The sequence below is a fragment of the Elaeis guineensis genome, chromosome 12, assembly GCF_000442705.2.
Source record: "Elaeis guineensis isolate ETL-2024a chromosome 12, EG11, whole genome shotgun sequence".
Taxonomy (NCBI): Eukaryota; Viridiplantae; Streptophyta; class Magnoliopsida; order Arecales; family Arecaceae; genus Elaeis; species Elaeis guineensis.
Genome location: NC_026004.2, coordinates 43,039,065 through 43,057,210, shown reverse-complemented (window position 1 = coordinate 43,057,210; position 18,146 = coordinate 43,039,065).

The window sequence follows — 18,146 nt, the reverse complement described above, 5'->3', positions numbered from 1 at the left end:
GTGTTTTATAGTTTGACTACATCATAACTTGATCTCCTAGCCATTCAGAATCCTGAGGTGTATGTTGGCTGTAGCATATTCATTATAGGAACTAGATTGCACCAAGATGGGATCTATCAACTTCGATAGATAAGAGGAGTAGTCCTATGATGATCGAAAGATTGAGTCCTTAAGCCCATGGCCATGGCAGAGTGAAATAATGGAAAAGAGTTTTCCATTGGAGTTTCATATCGGACTCGGATCGATCGATTAATTCATATGACTGATGTTGGGTTTGACGAGTTCACCTTAACCCTAATTCAGTCGGGACTCATGATAGAGGAACTCAATCACATAGGTAGCTGCATCGAGAGGTTCATCTTCATTTCTAATGAGTTGCCACCATATACTGCTAGGTGTCACTGGTGGATTTTGGAAGCAATTAGAATGATCTTAATGATCGATCATTCTAATTGTCTGAATCAAAAAAGTTCTGGTCCATCGAAAGGAGTTTTGATGATGTCGATGATGAGATCATGACATGTCTCATTACCATACGAAAATGAATCTAACTGGGTCACACAAACAAGAGTTAGGGTCTGAATATCATCAATTGAGCTAGCCCAGTCGATTGATTTGGATTAGATCCAATTAGATTCAAGGAAATTATGCTAGCACACGATTGAGCCTAACTTTCTCCTCGTGCAATTTTTTTCATCTCGACTGAGCCAAATATGATTTGACTCACCTAAAGAACCATGAGAAGGTTTCTCTAAGTCTGACTGGAGTCAGTCCAGCTCAAAAAAGTCTTATCTTAATTCATGAGATGAATTTAAGATAACACCTATCAATTTCTGTCACCTGCCATTTCCGTTTTAGGACATCGATCAAACATTGACTTATGGATCTTGAACTGAAGGCCACTTGGCAAGAGATCATTGGAGAGTTTTTGTGAGTATCCACCTGTTAAATTAGGTCTCAAAGTGGACACCAAGATCAGATTGGGTGTGCGCCCCAAGTGGATAAAGATAGAGTCCCATGAGATGAGGACTCTATGCCTTGATCGACTCAAACTATTGGGCACCAATCTCACTGTGTTTATCCAGTATTGGTGCCAATAGTAGGAGGATTTGGTGGGGTTCTTATCTGATATGATCAGATGACATCACTCCACCAATCAAATTTTTTTTAGAATTAATTAGAATTTTTTGATTGGTCGAATGATGTGGCACTGCATGACGCAGCAAGGTCTATTTAAACCCTGTCTGCGCCTAGGGTTTAGAAAATATGCTCAATCCCTAGCAAAAACCTGATATCCCTCCACTTCTCTACATCCTCTCTGGTCCTCTCTCTCCCCTCTTCATGTCCAAGAAGTTGAGCATCCATCTGGTGCTTGTCCAAGGCATGGTGGCTCCCTGATCAGAAGGCTACAGGGATTTGTCGAGAAGCTGCTGCTCCAGCTTCAGAAGATCTTTTGAAGATCTTCTAGATCAGATCCAGATTTGATTTTTGGAGCAAAAATTTGCAAGGAGAGGATGATTCAGATCCTACTCAAGTGGATACCGATAGAGGCCAGATGACTGCATGGCTATTTTTGAACCTCGGGCATTGCTGTGATCATTTACAGGATAATCTAGTTATCCTAGAGGTATTTCTCTAATCCTCAAGTTTTAGATTTAATTTTAAATTAAATATTAGATAATAAGAATCAAATCTAATAGATCTTAGATCTAAAATAAAGTAGAATAATTTTTTAAAAAAAATATTCTGCCCCAGATCTCATTAGATCTGGAAGATCCTACAAGACAAAAGATGGTTTTTCCTTGAAATGGGTTAGACCTAAGGTTAGATAAAAGATGGACTTAATTAGAGAATTGACTAAATCTAATCAATTATTGTCTTAGATTAGGTCAAGGATTCTTTAGATCAATTATAATAGTTGTAGTTGGTCATGTCCAAGTCTTTAACGAGAACCAAATGGACTTGATTCTTGGCTAAGCGATCTAGCATGAACTGTTAGGTTGATCTAATTGAAACTAATTAAATCAGTTGGTGTCTAAGGTAAACCAGACCGATGAGTTTTAATTGGGAGCCCGCTTATCTGGCCATTTCTGATGGTGTCTAAGGCAAGTTTTGGTAGACCCTCCCATCGATCGAACTTACCTAACCTCTTGGTAAAATCATGTTTTGATCGGATCACTTGACTATTCGAGCTGACCCATGTCAGCTAGGTAAATCAATGTGACTGATTTAGGTGCTCCTAGGCCAGCCCTTTTAATGGTCTCCCTTAAGCTGACTTGGTGAAGCCAGTGGGAAGAACATGATAAGCTGGTTCATCTGACCTCCTCCTCTAAATCAATTAAATCCTCTAAAATTATTAGATCCTTAAAATAAAATAGTTATGGTAATAACTAGATCATAGCCTCATTAAGTGGATGATAATGGGTCCATCAATTGGATAATCATTGGAGGCCCAAAGGCCTGGTGCTTATCAGCTGATGGAATTGTCATTCATAATATGATTTCTTGACTGCATCTTTCTAAATGGTGGTTAGGTTAGCCAACCAAAGTTGGACCTAATCATTCATTGGCTAGATGGGCCAATTATGGTCATGTTCATGGTTGGACCTAACCAGACCTTTTCAATGGAGGCCAAAGCCTACTGATTAGAGACTGAGGCAAAATTAAATTACTAGAAATTATTTCAAGAAATAATTGATTATGAACCTATCCTTAGATGAACATGGGTTGGCCAACCAAAGTTGGGCTTGTGTGCAGTCTAAGTGGATTCTAGTACCCACTAAGAAATTAGGGTAATTCCTCGAATTGGAGGTAGAGGCTATCAATTTGAATAAAATAATGAGAGAAATCTTTTGATTAAAATTTAAATCTTTAGATTTAATGAATCAATTACTAATTAGGTTATAGTTTTTCTTTGTGCAGATATGGCGAGTTCCCTATCGCTTCGATCATTGTTGGACAATGATAAGTTGGTGGGACCCAACTTCGATAGCTGGTATCGAATGTTGAAGATAGTTCTGGAGTATGAATGGATCCTATATGTGATAACGGATCCTGCACCTAAGGAGCTAGCTGCTAATGCACATGGAACAATCAGAGACACTTACTAGAAGTGGCTCAGTGACCGGACCATAGTGTGCTACATCATGCTGGCTGCCATGAGCAACGAGTTCAGTCGCAGATTTGAGATGGCTAAGTCAAAAGATATGCTTCAAGTGTTGGAGGATGCCTTTGACACACCCGATGACGTGAAGAGGCACAAGACTAGTTGTGCCATCTTCAACGCCAAAATGCGGGATGGTGCCTCTGTCACTGATCATGTACTGTACATGATCAAGCTGATGGAGTGTTTGAGCAACCTTGGCTTTCCCTTGCATGAGCAGCTTAAAAAAGATGCAATACTGAACTCGTTGCCCAAGTCTTATCTCCCATTCCTCACTCATTATAGAATGTCAAAGCCTGAAGTAAACTACCACGGGTTATTGGGATTACTTCAAAACTTTGAGAAGAATCACCAACTCCACAAGGAGTCGGTGAACTTAGTGGGAGGTACGTCTTCTAGTTTTTGACCCTTTAAGAAAGGAAAGAAGAACAAGAAGAAGAAAGTGAAGAAGGTACAAGTTCAGGCTGGGATATCTGTGCAGGGCCAAACCAGAAAGATGAAGCCTGATAAGAGTCTATTCTATTGGCAAGCACCCTAGATTAGATAGTGTATCAGATATCTACTCATGGCACTGTAGGTTAGGTCATTTAAACAAGAACAGAATAAATAGGTTGACTTAAGAGGGAATCCTCAAAGTCAGTGATTATGAATCACTTTCAACCTGTGAGTCCTGTCTTCTTGGTAAAATGACCAAGTCACCTTTTATCGAAAAAGGTGAGAGAGCTACTAAGCACTTGGGCCTAGTACATACTGATGTATGCGGGCCCATGAGCACAAGTGCTAGAGATGGATATTTCTACTTCATCACTTTCATGGATGATCTATCCAGATATGGATATGTCTATCTGATGAAACATAAGTTGGATTCATTTGAAATGTTCAAACAATTCCGAAGTAAAGTAGAAAAATAAACTGGAAAGAGTATTAAAACTCTTCGGTCTGATCGAGGAAGAAAATACCTTTCTGTTGAGTTTCTCACATATCTAGGAGAGAATGAAATTCTCTCCCAATGGACTCCTCTAAAAACTGTTGGGAAATATGTCCCAAAAGCCAATCGTCAAGCTGTTGACGGTTGAGCAACCAAGTATTGTAATTGATTTGTTAATAAATAAAATATATTTTTGGCATTTTCATCATAAGTCATCATCTTCTAATGAACTCCGTTGTTATGATGAACTCCTTAAGGCTATTTAAGTTTGATAAAGAGAGGATTTATCGATTAGTCCTTAAAACTGTTGACGACCAAATGATAAGCTGTTAATAAGGATGATAGCTTCTATCGAGCATAGGTCGCTATAGGCCATATGGGTTGGTTGTCCTCTTAACCAAGGAGTGTGGAGACACTGGTATGGCATACAGGTGAGATGTAAAGGTACATCATCATTGAATATGACCAACTCCAGAGCATTCTGCTGTCAAGAATGTCTCTGATAGGATATAGGTATAAGTATCCCTTGGACCGGAGATCGCCTCAGTGACTTGCAAGCAACACACTGTACTTTGATACTGGACTAACTAAATTTTTAATTCAGGGATGGAAGGCTTCTGGGCATAGTCAAGTACTTGCGAAGTCAGAGTGTGATCGAGATGGGATTGACCACTCCAAGAGTTGGAGAAGAATGAGTCGTTGTATTTCAATTTAGCAAAACCTTGACCAGGGTAATCCATCAGATGGATTTGATATTTTGAAATACAATGTGGACAACCAGATTAGAGTTGACAGTTGAACTCTGAGATATCCTATGATCATTTTGGTCAATGAGATGAATTATATGGAAACTGTATCTGCATGGGTTCTAAGGATGTTGTTCTACACATTCGACTTATCTGGTCATTAGGTACCATTGCTAGATGGTCACTTTGATTGGTATAAAAATTTATTTCTGTGCTATCAGCTTAGGTTCGGACCTATGAGATCACACACATTAGAGTTCATGATCCGATCGGATGGTTGATCAACGATGAAGAGTCGTTCTAGGGTTAATTGATCAATACGATTGATATTTAACCCAATGCAAGTGTTGCAGGAGGATCGACTAGCAATTTGATTGCTGATTGGCTTAATTTGATTAAGCCAATGGGTTAAGATTAAGTCTAATTAAATATAATTTAATTAAATTTGGTTTGGGCTTGATTGGATCAAGTCCAATTGGTTTATTGGATAAGCCAATTGTAAGGAAAAACTAGTCCTAGTTCAATTAGGATTGGGTCAACCTAATTTCTAATTTGATTAGAAAATTAAATCAGATTTAAATCTAATTTAATTTGATTAAATTAATTTTTTAATTGGGTTAAGACCTATTTTAATTAGGTTGATCTAATTTTAGTTTGATTTGATTTGAGAAACCAAATTAAAACAAGTCATGAGTTAGAATCCTAGTAAGACTAGGATTCCACCTTGCGTCACATAAGCCCCCCCCCACACCCTCTCTCTTATTCCATGCCAATCTCCTCTTATTTTGTGGGACAAAAGCCCTCTCCCAGGTCTCTCCCATGTCCACAAAAGATTTTTCTCTCTTCTTTCTTACATGGAAGGTGGTTTGGATCAAATCAAAGAGGAATAAGTTTGGATTTCAAATTCTATGAGATAGAGTTTTAGAAATCCAAAACTCTTTCAATTTTGCACCGAATTTATCCAAATTTTTTTTCAAATTTTTATGACTTTTAGGGTACATATTGTACACTCTTTTTTGATAGTCTATGTATGAAAATAAGGAGGAGATGCTCAAGAGTTGGGTGCCCCTTATCTTGCCATGTTTGGATAAGCCTTGACTAGGTATTTGACCTAGATAAGGAATCTATCATATCTCTCTCTATAAATTGTGTTTCTTCATGAAATTTTTTGAGAAGATAAAAATTTGAGATACCTTTGGATCATACAAAAATTAGAGAGATAGACCTTTAGGTTGTGGAGATATAATAGACACAAGATAGGGTGTTTAGAGAGAGAAATGAGAAGAAGAAGAGGGTCTTCTTCTAGGGTTGTTTGTTTTCATCTCTTCCATTCCTCCATCTTGAGTTTTCTGAGAGCATCTCAGATCTAAAACTCATCCTCCTACTTCTGATCTTTGGAAGAGTCCAAATCAAGAAGAAGGAGACACCTGATCAACTATCAAAGAAGGATCAGTGCAGTACTAGCATACTGTGCTGATTTCCTGAAGCAGGACTTCTGGTCGAGATTCGTGGGCTCGTGTGGACGACTCCTAGAGGTTGGATGTGTGTGCAGATTGCAACATCATCCTTAAGTCTGGATCAGCGAGGTTAGAATGTCTAACTTGCAAGGTAATAGATCTGATCTATTATTTAATACATACATTAGATGTAGTATAGAAATATGTTGATATGATCAACATATAGTTCATGCTCTATATATTTTAATTTTTTATTTAGTGCTATGTGATAATCATGTAATAAGATCTTAGATCTAGAGATTCTCTAGTTTTAAAAAATAAATTTTGATTTATTTTAGTCTTCCGCTGCATGATCTTGAAAAAGTTTCAAGATCTAACCTTGAAACCCTAGATCTGGTTCCTTCAATTGGTATCCGAGCCTAGGTTCTTCATTTCATGATTATTTATACATACTTAGATTATTTCTTAGATTAGATTTAATTTATAATCTGATTATTAAATCTAAAATTAAAATTTTAGATCAATCACAAACTGCAAGGTTGTCCTGCTGTAAGGTTTACCACTTACAGTGCAAAGGTTGTACTAGTTCGTGTAGATCTGTCTTTAATCATAAATTTATTAAAAATGATCTAGATTAAATTTATGATTTTTTAGATTTAAAAAATATTTAAATCTGAAATAAAATCTCTTTGTTAATAATTTTTGTGCAAAGAAATTATTTAATGTTGAAATTGTTTCAATTACATGAACCTATTTAGATTAGATCTAAAGTAGTTTCATATTTATTTCACTTGCATCTTGATTATGAATCAAACATGCAATATGGTTGGTAAAATCATATTGTAAAATTATTTTACAAATATAAAAATTATTTTTTGAAAAGTCAAACCCAACCCTCAGCCCAAAACTTAATTAAGAATTAAGAAGTTGTTTTGATTAGGTTCTAGGATTGTGAATTGAAGAACCTAAGACATAAACCATAACACATTAGGTTAATGGGTTAGTAGAAATTAGGTCCATTAATTGGGTTAGACCTATGGTTAGATAAAAAATGGACTTAATTAGAGAACTGACTAAATCTAATCAATTGTTGTCTTAGATTAGGTCAAGGATTTTCTAGATCAATTATAATAGTTGTAGTTGGTCAAGTCCATGTCTTTAACGAGAACCAAATGGACTTGATTCTTGGCTAAGCGGTCTAGCACGAACTGTTAGATTGATCTAATCGAAACTAATTAAACCAATTTGTGTCTAAGGTAAATCAGACCGGTGGTTTTTAATTGGGAGCCCGCTTACCTGGCCATTTCTCATGGTGTCTAAGGTAAGCTTTGGCCGACCCTCCCACTGATTGAACTTACATGACCTGTTGGTGAGATTATGTTTTGATCGGATCACTTGACTATTCGAACTGACCCATGTCAGCTAGGTAAATCAGTGTGACTGATTTAGGTGCTCCTAGACCAGCCCTTTTAATGGTCTCTCTTAAGCTGACTTGGTGAAGCCAATGGAAGGATCATGATACGTTGGTTCATCTGACCTCATCCTCTAAATCATTTAAATCTTCTAAAATTATTAGGTCCTTAAAATGATAAAGTTATGGAGATAACTGAGTCATAGCCTCCCATTAAGGTGTTTGATAATGAGTCCATTAACTCAATAATCATTGCAGACCCAAAGGCCTGGTGATTGTTGACTAATTGAATTATCACTCATCATATGATGACTTGAAAGGGTCTCTCTAACGGTGGTTAGGTGAGCCAACCAAAGTTGGACTTAATCATTCATTGGTTAGATGCACCAAGTATGGTCATGTTAATGGTTGGACCTAACCGGATCCTTACAGTGGAGGCCAAAGCCTACTGATTAGGTTTCTGAGGCAAAATTAAAATTACTAGAAATTATTTAGAGAAACAATTGGTTATGAACCTACCCTTAGATGTACATAGGTTGGCCAACCAAAGTTGGGCTTGTGTGCAGTCTAAGTGGATTCTAGTACCCACTAAGGAATTAGGATAATTCCTCGAATTGGAGGTAGAGGCTACCAATTCGAATAAAATAGTGAGAGAAATCTTTTGATTAAAGTCCAAATCTTTAGATTTAATAAATCAATTACTAATTAGGTTATGGTTCTCCTTTGTGCAAATATAGCCACTTCCCTATCGCTCCGATCATTGTTGGACAATGATAAGTTGGTGGGACCCAACTTCAGTAGCTGGTACCGAAAGTTGAAGATAGTCCTAGAGCATGAACGGATCCTATATGTGATAATGGATCCTGCACATGAGGAGCCAGCTGTCAATGCACTTGGAACAGTCAGAGACACTTACCAGAAGTGGCTCAGTGACCGGACCATAGTGCGATGCATCATGCTGGCTGCCATGAGCGACGAGTTTAGTCGCAGATTTGAGATGGCTTAGCCAAAGGATATGCTTCAAGTGTTGGAGGATGCCTTTGGCACACCTGATGACGTGGAGAGGCACAAGACTAGTTGTGCCATCTTCAACACCAAAATACGGGATGGTGCCTCTGTCACTGATCATGTATTGTACATGATCGAGCTGATGGAATGATTGAGCAAGCTCGACCTTCCCTTGCATGAGCAGCTTGGGAAAGATGCAATACTGAACTCACTATCCAAGTCTTATCTCCCATTCCTCACTTATTATAGAATGACAAAGCCTGAAGTAAACTACCATGGGTTACTGGGGTTGCTTCAAAACTTTGAGAAGGATCACCAACTCCACAAGAAGTCGGTGAACTTAGTGGGAGGTTCGTCTTTTGGTTCTTGACCCTTTAAGAAAGGAAAGAAGAACAAGAAGAAGAAAGTGAAGAAGGTGCAAGTTCAGACTAGGACATTAGTGCAGAGCCAGATCAAAAAGATCAAGCCCGATAAGAGTCTATTCAACTAGCAAGCATCCTAGATTAGATAGTGTGTTAGATATCTACTTATGGCACTGTAGGCTAGGTCATATATACAAGAACAGAATAAACAGGTTGACTCAAGAGGGAATCCTTGAAGTCAGTGATTGTAAATCACTTCCAACCTGTGAGTCCTATCTTCTTGATAAAATGACCAAGTCACCTTTTACTGAAAAAGGTGAGAGAGCTACTGAGCTCTTGAGCCTAGTACATACTGATGTATGCGGGCCCATGAGCACAAGTGCTAGAGTTGGATATTTTTACTTCATAATTTTTACAGATGACCTATCCAGATATGGATATGTCTATCTGATGAAACATAAGTCGGATTCATTTGAAATGTTCAAACGATTCTGAAGTGAAGTAGAAAAACAAACTAGGAAGAGTATTAAAACTCTTCGATTTGATCGAGGAGGAGAATACCTTTCTAGTGAGTTTCTCACATATCTAGGAGAGAATGGGATTCTCACCCAATGGACTCCTCCAAAAATACCATAGCATAATGGTGTGTCTAAAAGGAGGAATCAGACTCTGTTAGACATGGTCCGATCCATGATGAGTTTTGCTAGCTTGTCGATATCCTTCTGGAGATATACACTCGAATCGACCTATTATCTGTTAAATAGGATTCCAAGTAAGTCTATAATTAAGACTCCATATGAGATATGGATAGGGCGTAAGCCAGCACTTTCACATCTTAGGGTCTGGGGGTGCTCGACCTATGTCAAACGATTAGTCACAGACAAACTTGGACCTAGGTCTGACAAATGCACATTCATTGGATACCCCAAAGAGACGAAAGGATATTTTTTCTACCATGCTGATGAACAAAAGATGTTCGTCAGCCTTAAGGCAATCTTTTTAGAAAAGGAGTTCCTTGGTGAAGGAACCATTGCCTCTAAGGTTGAACTTGATGAAGTTCAATAGGTAGAAGGACCGACACCAATAGCTGAACCTGAGTCGGATCAGATCTGGAGCCCAATGTACCTGCACCATTAAGATGATCCGGTAAAGTACGCATCAGCCGGATAGATACTATAGTTTCTTGGTCCGGGATGGTGATTCCATCGAACTTGATGAGAATGATGAGGATCCGATCACCTATATGGATGCAATGCAGAGACCTGATTCTGAGAAATGGCTTGAAGCCATGAAATCTGAAATGGAGTCCATGAAGGTCAACGATGTATGGACATTGGTTGACCCATCTGAAGGGGTTAAACCCATTGGGTGTAAATGGGTCTTCAAAAAGAAGAGGGGCGCAGATGAAAAGGTGGAGACCTATAAAGTCCATCTGGTTGCTAAGGGATATCATCAACGTTATGGTATTGACTATGACGAGATGTTTTCCCCTATGGCAATGCTTAAATCCATTTAGATAATGCTTGCAATAGCTGCCCATCTGGATTATGAGATCTGGCATATGGATGTAAAGACAGCTTTTCTGAATGGAGAGCTGACTGAAGAGGTGTATATGATACAACCTGAGGGGTTTACATTCACAGATGAGTCCAAGATGTGCAAGCTTCAATGATCCATTTATGGATTGAAGCAAGCTTCTCGGAGTTAGAACATGCATTTTGATAAGGTGATCAAAACGTATGGCTTCATTAAGAATGGAGAAGAGTCCTGTATTTATAAATGGGCAAATGGTCCAGTTGTTGTATTCCTTATCTTGTACGTGGATGATATTCTCTTAATCGGGAATGACATCCCTGCACTACAAGGAATAAAAATTTGGTTGTCATCACAGTTCTCCATGAAGGACTTGGGTGAAGCATCCTACATCCTAGGGATGAAGATCTATAGGGATAGATCTAAAAGGATGCTTGGGTTATCCTAGTCCACGTACATAGATACTGTGCTGAAGAGGTTCAGCATGGAGAATTCCAAGAAAGGCTATCTACTGATAGGCCATGGAATTTCTCTCTCTATGAAGGATTGTCCGATAAGTCCTGAAAAGAGAGAGCGTATGAGTAGAGTCCCATATGCTTCAGCTGTGGGATTTATCATGTACGCCATGACATGTACAAGACTAGATGTGGCATACTCACTAGGAGTAGTGAGTAGATACCAATCTGATCCTGGAGAAAACCACTGAAAAGTGGTTAAAGCCATCCTTAAGTATTTGAAAAATACTAAGGACCAATGGTTGGTTTATGGTGAGTCAGATCTGAAATTTATGGGGTTCACAGACTCCAGCTTTCAATCTGACAATGATGACAGCAGAAGCATGTCGGGTTATATCTTTACTCTGAATGGTGGAGCTATCTACTAGAAGAGTTTCAAGCAGCATACTATGGCAGACTCTGTTTGTGAAGTGGAGTACATCGTAGCATCGGATGCCGCAAAGGAAGCTGTGTGGCTGAAGAAATTGATCAACGAGCTCGAAGTAGCACCCTCCCTCGATGGTCCGGTCCTGCTCTACTGCGACAGCACTGGTGCCATAGCTCAGGCGAAGGAACCCAAAGCACACCAACGGACGAAGCATATCTTGTGTTGCTTTCACCTGGTCTGAGAGATCGTGGATTGAGATGACGTCGATCTTTAGAAGATCAACGAAAAGGAGAACCTAGCCGACCCCTTCATTAAAGCCCTGACGATAAAGGAGTTCGACAACCACAAGTCGAAGATGGGTATTAGATACTATGCCGAGTGGCTTTAGGACAAGTGGGAGTTGTTGGAAAATATGTTCCAAAAGCCAATCGTCAAGCTGTTGACGGTTGAGCAACCAAGTATTGTAATTGATTTATTAATAAATAAAATATATTTTTGGTATTTTTATCATAAGCCTTCATCTTCTAATGAACTCCGTTGTTATGTGAAGTCCTTAGGGCTATTTAAGTTCGATAAAGAGAAGATTTATCGATTAGTCCTTAAAACTGTTCACGACCAAATGATAAGCTGTTAATAAGGATGACAGCTTCCATTGAGCATAGGTCGCTGTAGGCCATATGGGTTGGTTGTCCTCTTAACCAAGGAGTGTGGAGACATTGGAATGGCATACAGGTGAGATATAAAGGTACATCATCATTGAACGTGACCAACTCCAGAGCATTGTACTGTCAAGAATGTCTCTGATGGGATATAGGTATAAGTGTCCCTTAGACCTGAGATCGCCTCAGTGACTTGCAAGCAACTCACTGTGCTTTGGTACTGGACTAACTAAATTTTTAATTCAGGGATGGAAGGCTTCTGGGCACAGTCAAGTACTTGCGAAGTCAGAGTGTGATCGAGATGGGATTGACCACTCTAAGAGTTGGAGAAGAATGAGTCGCTGTATTTCAATTTAGCAAAATCTTAGTCAGAGTAATCCATCAGATGGATTTGGTATTTTGAAATACAATGTGGACAACCTGATCAGAGTTGATAGTTGAACTCTGAGATGTCCTATGATCATTTTGGTCAAGGGGATGATTATATTGAAACTATATCTGCATGGGTTCTAAGGATGTTGTTCTACACATTCGACCTATCCGATCGTCGGGTACCATTGCTAGATGGTCACTTCGATTGGTATAAAAATTTTTTTATACTATCGATTTAGGTTCGGACCTATGAGGTCACACACATTAGAGTTCATGATCTGATTGGATGGTTGATCAACGATTAAGAATCGTTCTAGGTTAAATGATCAATACGATTGACATTAAACCCAGTGCAAGTGTTGCAGGAGAATCGATTAGCAATTTGATTGCTGATTGACTTAATTTGATTAAGCCAATAGATTGAGATTAAGTCTAATTAAATATAATTTAATTAGATTTAGTTTGGGCTTGATTGGATCAAGTCCAATTGGTTTATTAGATAAGCCAATTGCAAGGAAAAACTAGTCGTAGTTCAATTAAGATTGGTTCAACCTAATTTCTAATTTGATTAAAAAATTAAATCTGATTTAAATCTGATTAAATCTGATTAAATTAAATTTTTAATTGGGTTAAGACTTATTTTAATTGGGTTGATCTAATTTTGGTTTGATTTGGTTTGAGAAACCAAATTAAAACAAGTCATGAGTTAGAATCCTAGTAAGACTAGGATTCCACCTTGCGCCACATAAGCCCCCCCCACACCCTCTCTCTTATTCCACGCTAATCCCCTCTTATTTTGTGTGACAAAAGCCCTCTCCCAGATCTCTCCCATATCCACAAAAGGTTTTCTCTCTTCTTTCTTACATGGAAGGTGGTTTGGATCAAATCAAAGAGGAATAAGTTTGGATTTCGAATTCTATGAGATAGAGTTTTAGAAATCCAAAACTCTTTCAATTTTGTACCAAATTTATCTAAATTTTTTTTTAAAATTTTTGTAACTTTTAGGGTACACATTGTGCACCCTTTTCTGGTGGTCCATGTATGAAAATAAGGAGAAGGTGCTCAAGAGTTGGGTGCCCCTTATCTTGCCATGTTTGGATAAGCCTTGACTAGGTATTTGACCTAGACAAGGACACTATCATATCTTTCTCTATAAAATGAGTTTCATCATAAAAGTTTTGGAGAAGATAGAGATTTGAGATACCTTTGGGCCATCCAAAAATCAAAGAGAAAGACCTTTGGGTCTTGGAGATATAATAGACACAAGATAGGGTGTTTAGAGAGAGAAACGAGAAGAAGAAGAGGATCTTCTTCTAGGGTTGTTTGTTTTCATCTCTTCCCTTCCTCCATCTTGAGTTTTCTAAGAGAATCTTAGATCTAAAACTCATCCTCCTACTTCTCATCTTTGGAAGAGCCCAAATCAAGAAGAAGAAGGCACTTGATCAACCATCAAAGAAGGATCAGCGCAGTACTAGCATACTGTGCTGATTTTCTAAAGCAAGACTTCTGGTCAAGATTCGTGGGCTCGTGTGGACGACTCCTAGAGGCCGGACACATGTGCAGCTTGCAACATCATCCTTAAGCCCGGATCAGTGAGATTAGAATGTTTAACTTGCAAGGTAATAGATCTGATCTATTGTTTAATCATACATTAGATGTAGTATAGAAACATGTTGATATAATCAACATGTAGTTCATGCTCTATATATTTTAATTTTTGATTTAATGCTATGTAATAATCATGTAATAGGATCTTAGATCTAGAGATTTTTTAATTTTAGAAAATAAATTTTAATTTATTTTAATCTTCCGCTGCATGATCTTGAAAAAATTTCAAGATCTAACTCTGAAACCCTAGATCTGGTTCCTTCAAAAACACCACAGCAAAATGGTGTGTCTGAAAGGAGAAATCAGACTCTGTTAGACATGATCCGATCCATGATGGGTTTTGCCAGCTTGCCGATATTCTTCTAGGGATATGCACTCGAATCGGCCTGTTATTTGTTAAATAGGGTTCTAAGTAAGTCTGTAATTAAGACTCCATATAAGATATAGACAGGGTGTAAGCCAGCACTTTCACACCTTAGGGTCTGAGGGTACCCGACCTATGCCAAATGGTTAGTTATAGATAAACTCAGACCTAGGTCTGACAAATGCACATTCATAGGGTACCCCAAAGAGATCAAAGGATATTTTTTCTACCATGCTGATGAACAAAAGATGTTCGTCAGCCTTAAGGCAATTTTTTTAGAAAAAGAGTTTTTTAGTGAAGGAACTGTTGCCTCTAAGGTTGAACTTGATGAAGTTCAATAGGTAAAAGGACCGACACCAATAGCTGAACCTGAGTCGGATTTGATTAGATCAGATCCGAAGCCCAATATACCTGCACCTTTAAGGCGATTCGGTAGAGTACCGCATCAGTCGGACAAATACTATGATTTTTTGGTCCGAAATGGTGATCCCATCGAACTCGATGAGAACGATGAGGATCCGATCATCTATATGGATGCAATGCAGAGATATGATTCCAAGAAATGGCATGAAGCCATGAAATCCAAAATGGAGTCCTTGAAGGTCAACGATGTATGGACATTGGTTGACCCATCTGAAGGGGTTAAACCCATTGGGTGTAAATGAATCTTCAAACGGAAGAGGAGCACAGACAGAAAGGTGGAGATCTATAAAGCCCTTCTGGTTGCCAAGGGATATCGTCAACGTTATGGTATTGACTATAACAAGACATTCTCCCTGAAGGAAAAACTGCCTTTTTCCATTGTAGAATCTTTCAAATTTCATCAAATCTGGAGTGGAATAATTTAAAAATTTTATCCTATACTATTACAGATCTAATATCTATAAATCTAATTTTATTATCTGATATTTAAAATCTAAAATTAAATCTAAAAGTATAAGAAGTATAGACATACCTCAAGGATAATCTGATTACCCTGTAGATGATCTCAGCACAGCCCGAGGTTCTGATGTAGCCATGCAAATGCCTAGCCTCTACTGGTATCCACTCAGGTAGGATCTGGAATATCTTATCCTCATGAATCTATGCTCCAAAAATTAGATCTCTATCTGATTTGAAAGTACTTCAAAATTCCTTCTGAAGTTGGAGCAGCAGCCTGTCGAAGATGTCCTGCAGCCTTCCTGTTCCAGGCATCACCACGCCTTGGACCTTTGTCAGATGGATGTCCAACTCCTTGGACATGAAGAGGGGAGAGAGGAGAGCAGGGAGGATGTAGAGAAGAAGAGAGGATTCTCGTTTTGGCTGGGTATTGAGCAGAAAACCATAAACCCTAGGCATAGACAGGGATTTTATAAACCCTGTATGCTGCGCAGTGCCACATCATTCGACCAATCAAAAATTTTCAATTAATTCTGGAAAAATTTTGATTGATGGAGTGATGTCATCTGATCCCATAAGATAAGAACCCTACCTTATCTCCAAAAATTGGTGTCAACATTGGATAAGCACAAAGCAAGGTGGCGCCAAAGAGTCCATGTTAATCAGGACTCTTTCATCTTTATCCATTTGGGGTGCCCACTTTAATCCAATTGGGCTCATGCCATAATCTGATTATGACACCCAATTCAATGTGGTTTAGGCATGTGTACACTCCACAAAAATCCTCCAATGAGCTCTCTTCAATTTAAGACCCATATGTCAACATTTGACAGATGTCCTAAAATGAAATTGGTAGGTGACAGGAATTAGCAGGTGCTTGTCTTAAATTCATCTCATGAATTAAGACAAGCCTTTTTTGAGCTAGACAAGCTTTATTTAGACTGAAAGAAACCTTTCCAAGGTTCTCTAGATGAGTCAAATCATATTTGGCTCAGTAGAGACAGAAAAGATTACACGAAGAGAAAGTTAGGCTCAATCGTGTGCTAGCACTATTTCCTTGAACCTAATTGGATCTTATCTAAATCAATTGGGTTAGCCCAATTGATGACATCCAGACCCTAATCCTTATTTGTGTGATCCAGTTAGGTTCATTTTCGTATGGTAATGAGACATGTCATGATCTCATCATCGACATCATTGAAACTTCTTTCGATGGACCAGAACTCTTCTGATTCAGATAATTAGAATGATCGATCATCAATATCATTCTAATTGCTCTCAAAATCCACCAGTGATACCTAGCAGTATGTGATGGCAACCCATTAGAACTGAAGATGAACCTCTCGATGTAGCTATCTGTGTGATTGAGTTCCTCCATCATGAGTCCCGACAGAATTAGGGTTAAGGTGAACTCGTCAAACCCAACATCAGTCATATGAATCAATCGATTGATCTGAGTCCGATGTGAAACCCCAATGGAAAACTCTTTTTCTATTATTTCACTTTGCCATAGCCATGGGCTTAAGGACTCGATCTTTCGATCATCATAGGGCTACTCTTCTCATCTATCGAGGTTGATAGATCCCATCTTGGTGTGACCTAGTTTCTACAATGAATATGCTACAGCCAACATACACCTCAGGGGTTCAAATTGCTAGGAGATCGAGTTATGGTGTAGTCAAACTATAACACACTCAAGGTGAACTGTCGATGCACCTCAGGTCAAAGAACTAAACACACAACTGCAGCATCGAGCTTAGTCATCGACGAGAAGGTAGACTTCCTTATGACTGCTCGATATGGTCACGCTCAGTATTCTCATTCTCAATGAATACTTGTACTCTCGCTCTGGTGTCTCCACACCGTAGACTCAAGACACATCTTGAAGGAACCAGATTTAGGATTTCAGGGTTAGATCTTGAAATTTTTTCAAGATCATGCAGCGAAAGACTAAAATAAATCAAATTTATTTTTTAAAATTAAAGAATCTCTAAATTTAAAATTCTATTATATAATAATTACATAGTATTAAATCAAAAATTAAAATATATAGAGCATGAACTACATGATGATCATATCAACATGTTTCTTTACTACATCTAATATATGTATTAAATAATAGATCAGATCTATTACCTTGCAAGTTAGACGTCCTAACCTCACTGATCCAGGCTTAAGGATGATGTTGCAAGCCACACACACGTCCAATCTTTAGGAGTCATCCACATGAGCCCACGAATCTCGATCAGAAGTCCTGCTTCAGGAAATCAGCACATATGCTAGTACTGTGCTGATCCTTTTTTGATGGTTGATCAGGTGCCTCCTTCTTTTTGATTTGGGCTCTTCCAAAGATGAGAAGTAGGAGGATGAGTTTTAGATCTGAGATACTCTCAGAAAACTCAAGATGAAGGAAGGGAAGAGATGAAAACAAACAACCCTAGAAGAAGACCCTCTTCTTCTTCTCGTTTCTCTCTCTAAATACCCTATCTTGTGTCCATTATATCTCCATGACCCAAAGGTCTTTATATATAACTTTTGGATGGCCCAAAGGTATCTCAAATCTCTATCTTTACCAAAAATTTCATGAAAAAACTTATTTTATAGAAAGAGATATGATAGAGTCCTTGTCTAGCTCAAATACTTAGTCAAGGCTTATCCAAACATGGCAAGATAAGGGGTGCCCAACTCTTGAGCACCTCCTCCTTATTCTCATGCATGGACTACTAGAAAAGGGTGCATAATGTGTAACCTAAAAGCCACAAAAATGTTTAAAA